The following is a 5,965-nucleotide window of genomic DNA, read 5'->3' as shown; positions in this document are numbered from 1 at the left end:
CCAGGATCGGCCACCAAATCCCCGGGTGCCTGGGCAGGCCTTCCCGGGACGCCCCCGGCCTCAGTTTCCTCACCCGCAAGCTGTAGTGGAGAGTGAGGGGAAGTGGGCAAAGCTCTCTGCTGCCAGCGAGCGCCGCGGGCTGCGAAGGGGCTGGGGTGGGGGGAGCAATTTCAGAAAAACCGGACCCACGAGGGGCCCCTGACTGGCAGCCAGGCGCAATCTCCCGCACTCTGAAAGTTTCTGAGACGGAGAGCCTGGGCCCTCTCTGCGTGCGCTCCCCACACACCGTGTTGGCTGCTCAGCCCACCCTTCCCCAACCTCCCTGGACTCTCCAGGCCCACCTTTCCCACGTCCACATCACCGTGCTCAGCTCACAGGGTCCCAGCATACAGCAGGCGCGCAATAAACACGGAAAATGCATGTCTGGATCCCCCAACACCGTGGCGTATCTTTGCCTGCCGCTTCCCTTCAGGTTGAGTTCCCGGAAGGAGTCCTGTCCCTTCTCCAGGGCCCCCCCACAGCGCTCAGCGGGCCTGGCCTCCCCCTGGCCAGCACGCAGGGTGGGAGGAGCCGCCGGTTCCGGAGTCAGCCCCAAGCCGGTTCAGGCCCAAACCAAGTTCAAGGGCTCCTTCAGCCACCCCAGGGGCGGATCCTCACTCATTCATTAGCCCTGAACAAAGTTCTTGGGGTTGGGAGCAGGCAGTAAAGGAGGTGAGCCCTGTCTCCAGAGACTAATGGCTGAGAAATGAAACCCTACTCCGGGAGTTTCATTCCCGGGAGTCCCCAGGCAGCAGAATGGCAAAAATAATAATAAGCCCCCCCCCGCCGCCCCCCTCACCCCTGGCAGTTCATAGCACTGTCCTGTGGGGCACAGGGCCGTGGTCAGTCCCTCCTGCGAAGAGGAAAGCAGACGGGGAGAGGAGCCAGCTGGGCCTGGACCCCGTCCTCAGTCCTCAGAGGCCTTTCCCATCCGGAGGCTCGGGACATCCGTCATGTCTCCAGTTGCCTCAATCATTCACAGTGAATGACCTGCCAGGGAGTTTGTCTAAAATTAATAAGAATGTATTAAAATTTAATTTAAAAAATCTAGCATCAATTATTTATGTTGAGTATTTCAGCTCTTCTAAAAGGCCTGTCTGGGAATTTCCCCCCAAGAAGGGCCTCCAGGAGAGGCTGTGAGTTGCCCCGGTGGCAGTGGCGAGGGGCTGGGGGCAGGCAGGGGAGGAAATAAGAAAGGGAAGGGGGTCCCGCCTTGGTACCTTGGCAGCCCCTCCCTTCACTCTGCTATCTCAGAAGCTTGACTCTGATGCTGACTTCTCAAATTCTGCCCAAACCCAGGGCCTGTGGGGTAATCACTGCCCTCCCTCTTAAAAGCCACCTCCTCCAGGCAGCCCTCCAGGAGACCCAGTGGAGCTGTTGGGTTAAAACCCCCACACCACATGTGCACTCCCTGGGGCAGGGCCTGGCTTTCCCCATGTGTCCAGGGCTAGCTCAGCACCTCACCCAGGGGGTGGGGGAGCGTACATAAAGCTCTGGATGTGTGAGTGCTGATGAGCAGTGTGGTTGCGTGTATGTGTGTGTGTGTGGGGGGGCGGCAGCCTTCTGGGGAGGTGCTGTGCCTTTGGCAATGGTCTTGGTGTTGGGGCCAAAGCCCCACATTCAAGTCTTAATACATAAAGCTCTGGATGTGTGAGTGCTGATGAGCAGTGTGGTTGCGTGTATGTGTGTGTGTGTGGGGGGGCGGCAGCCTTCTGGGGAGGTGCTGTGCCTTTGGCAATGGTCTTGGTGTTGGGCCAAAGCCCCACATTCAAGTCTTAACTCTGCAGTTCATAACCAAAAGATCTGGGGACGTTCCCGAGATGCCTGTTGTATGGGTGAGAAACCAAGGCCAGACCATGGAATGCCTGGCTCAAGGGCCCCTGAGGCTAGCTGAGGCTGCCTGTGGACTGAGCAGAGAAGGCTGGGGCCCTGCCTGGGTCTCAAGCCACTGTAGGAGGAGGGCAGGCGAGGGTGGGGACCATGAGTACAAGTGGCCTGTGGGATGCCCAGGGTCTTCAGGGTGAGATGATGGGGCAGGAAATACCTTAGGTCCCCTGTGCCCACTCCAGGACCCCAAGAAAGTGGGATCCAATGCTCTCCTGGCTCAGGTGGAGCACAGGCGGGCACGTTGGGTGCTCTCAGGGGGACAGTCCATCCGGCTTTGGGTGCTGTCCCTCCAGTCCACCCCATAGTCATAGCCCGATGCCTATTCCTGCAACACACCTGTGACCTCATCACTGTCTGCCCTAAACTCACCCAGTGCCCCCTCCGGGGGGCCCAGCCCCTCTGCGTGGTCCGAACCAGTGATCACCTTGGTTTCCCAACATCATCCAAGTCCTGCTACCTCCTCCCTCATTGTCTTTGCCCATGCTGGTCCCCTCCTCCCAAGGCCTGCCCCCTCCCACACCCTGAGATCTACTCTCAGCATCCTTCTGACCACCACGGTCTCATCACTTCCCTCCTGCAACCTGCTTCCTTCCTTATTCCCTGCATGACTCGGAGCTTCAGGAGGGCCACCTGGGTCAGAAACAGGCCTGTCCATCCTTAGTCCACCTGTGCCGCTCCCAGCGCAGCCTTTGACCCAGTTATGGAACTCAATCCTGTTTCATCCTCACTGAGACTTTTTGAGGTGGGTCTTATGATCCCCATTTTACAGATGCAAAAACAGAGCCTCCACGAGGCAACCCCCTGCAGCTTTCATGCAGGAGTGTGATTTGGGGCCGGGGGCTCTTGTCCCTCCTCCCGAGGGTACCTGGGCACTGTGACTGATGCGCACAGTAGGCACTCCCCAGAGGCAACGCAGGGTGGCAACTCCGTGCCATCAGTCAGGCCTCAGGGAGGGGTTGGTGAATCCGAACTCAGCCCCTCACTTGGCGCACACTGGCCACCTCGCTGGTCCCAAGCTCACCCAGCTCAATCCTGCCCCAGGGCCTTTGCATGGTTGGGCCTTCCTTCTCTGACCACTCATCTGAAGTAGCCCCACCCCCACCAAATGACTTCTCATCACACCCCATCTCTGGTCATTTGCCTGTCCTCACCCTGATTCCACCCCAGCACTATAGAGGACCCCCAACAGCAGGACTCTGCTGTTTAGGCCATTCTGTCTATCCCCGGGACCTGGCCTGGAGGCCTCCAATGGCAGGCAGGGGGTGATGGCTGAATGAACGCAGTTGCTCTTAATCCCCAGCCAGAGGCATCTGGCTGTGGAGCAGTCCTACTATCATAGCCCCATCACACACATCGTTCCCAACTCAGCCCCTGCTCCCCTCTGACCCGGTGCTCCCCAAACTCACGAGGCACCCCACCTGGTGGTACCCAGAGCCCTGCCCGGGGAACCCCCTCTGTGGATGTGGGGTCTACTGAACCATCTCCTATGCAGCTGTGTGGCCTCGGGTAAGGCTCTTAGCCTCTCTGAGCTCAATCCCTCGCCTAGGAGGATGGCACATTTTCAAAGGGCATTGCGAGTGACAAGGTGGGCACATCTGTAAGGGATTGTCTCAGGAACAGGGCTTTAAAGGACCGAGGTTGCCCTGAGAGCCAGCCTTCTCATTTAACCACCTGGGATGGACACCTCCTAAGATGCTCACACAACTCCGTGCCTTCCCCATTCATTCAGTAAACATCCACAGTGCGCCCGCTTCCAGGGGATTTAGCAGGGAACAAACTAGAGGACGTTCTCTGCTTTCATGGTGCCGACATTCTGCAGGGGGAGACAGATTACAGGAGACACCAGTGAAGCGTCCCTCCGCCCCAGGTGTCTGCTGGGAGAATCTGTGGAGAAGGAGGGGAGGGTGGGGGCCGCGTGCCGCTATCCACAGGTTAGTCAGGATGGCATGTGAGCAAAGCCTGGGAGCTGGTGGGAGGGGCAGGCCCTGGGGGTGGGTGCCTCATGAGTTTGGGGAGTACCCGGTCACCAGTGGGGAGCAGGGGCTGAGTGGGGGGCTTCAAGGGACCGTGGCTTCCATCTTGAGTGGATTGGAAGTCCCTGCAAGGCCGAACAGAGGCATATGCATCACGCTGCTGAGTGGCGGACACACCGAGGGGCCGGCGCGGGGCCTGCCTGAGGAGTCCAGCTGGAGGTGCCTCAGATCCAAGCGCGTGGGAACCAGGGTGGAGGAGGGGAGATACCCTACAGACTAAGGTGGGTGCAGAAGAGTCATCCACGTGACAATGAGTGCTTGGACCTGAGCAGCTGGAAGGGGTGAGAGCAGAGAGGCTCAGGTTCAGAGGGGTCTATTACGTGTCAGGCAGGGACAGCGACCAGGGTGGGTGCAGGGGTTTGCATTCAGAGGAGGGCCCAGAGATGAATCTGGGAGTGGTCAGCAGAAAGCCACCACGCTGCAGGAGCCTGCCACGGGAGGGAGCGCAGATGCGGAGGGAGGACCAGGGGCTCCGGAGGTCAAGGTTCAGGGAGGGGGCAGAGCAGCCACGGAGACCAGGGAGCCAGCAGGGAGGCAGAAGGAGAGCAGGCACTTCCAGGGGGAGGTAGGGGCCCTTGGTGTCACAGACTGTCATGGGGGAGAGGCCGGCCTCGGGTCCCAGAGCATCACCCACAGGGCTAGCATGGGCTGGACACACAGTGGGTCACCCACCACCACCTTAGCAGCAAGACCAGGGTGAGCTGCGGAGCTCTCTGCAGGTGACCAGCGGGAGGGGGCGAGCACCTGCCCAATGTCATCCAGCCAGTTGGGGACCTGAGCCCAGGCCCTGGTCTGAGGGGTGCCCCTGTGCCACTCCCTGCCCGTGGCTCTCCGTGGCCTCTGCAGGTTCCAGCTGGGTGGGGCTGCAGACGGGCTAGTTCGGCGGCTGCAAACTGGCCCCCGGAGCTAAATCTGGCCCGCCAGCATGTTGTATTTGGCCTGAAAGAGGGTTTTAACTTTTTTGAAAAAATATTGGAGCCAACATTTAAAAATTGGGAGAGTTTACACTTTCAAATCTGTATTTTTGGCTTCTACTGAGATTTTGGAAGATCTGGCAACTTCTGCCCACATTCCCATGTGGAAGCAGTTGGGGAGCGAGGAGCAGCTACCTCCCCAGAGATGGGAGAGGCACCATCCAACACCTAAGCTTGTCCTGCAGATGGGAGACTGAGGCCCGGAGGACCGCGTGACTTGTCAAGGTCATTCAGTGGAGAGCCCCTCAGACAGAATCCAGCCGTAGCTCCGGGCACTGCCAGGCTTGACATTGGGGTCTTGTCACAAATCCCACCCTGGCTGCTTCGGAGCCCCAGCCTGCCTCTCCTTCCATGACCCTGGCCCAGTCCTTCCCACTCTCTTCTTTGGACCCTTTTGTTCACAGGAAATGGCTCGCTTGAGCCATTCACACTATAGTATGAATGAGCCTTGGTTCCAGGTCTGTGGACAGGGAGAGCTGGAGGTCCCGGAGACCTTCTACAGTGGCTTCTCATTTGCTGGACAATGAAGGGGGGGGGGGACCAGGGTCACCCATGAAGTCCAGGGCCCTCCTCTGGTTCATAGCTTTCGGGTTGATGACTGGACGCCAGGCGCCTGCCCTGCCTCCCCAAAGCTTCACCTGCACCCTGGAACTATCCTGGGACACAGGGGTGTGCAGGGCGGGAGGCACACGCGAGAGGGGCCATCATTGTCTTCATTGCCATCATCGTCCCAGTGACTGAATTTCTACTGTGCACCGGGCACCTTCAACCTTCACCAATGACCTCTAACCTCACCCCCACCCATGAGACGCGGAGGGAGAGGTGGCTTGCCCGGGTTCACTGCGCCAGGGCACAGCCCAGCCAGGGCCCAGTGGGCTCAGCTCTCTGAGCCTCAGTCCCTGGTCTGTAAATGGGCCTGGTCCATCTCTCTCTCTCTCTCTCTCTCTCTCTCTCTCTCTCTCTCTCTCTCTTGTTTTGAGTATTGAAATGAGGGCTGGAGCTGCGGGAGTCCACAGTAGGTGCCTGCCATGT

The sequence above is a fragment of the Myotis brandtii genome, unplaced genomic scaffold (genome assembly GCF_000412655.1).
Source record: "Myotis brandtii unplaced genomic scaffold, ASM41265v1 scaffold535, whole genome shotgun sequence".
Lineage (NCBI taxonomy): Eukaryota > Metazoa > Chordata > Mammalia > Chiroptera > Vespertilionidae > Myotis > Myotis brandtii.
Note: the sequence above shows the minus strand (reverse complement) of the source record.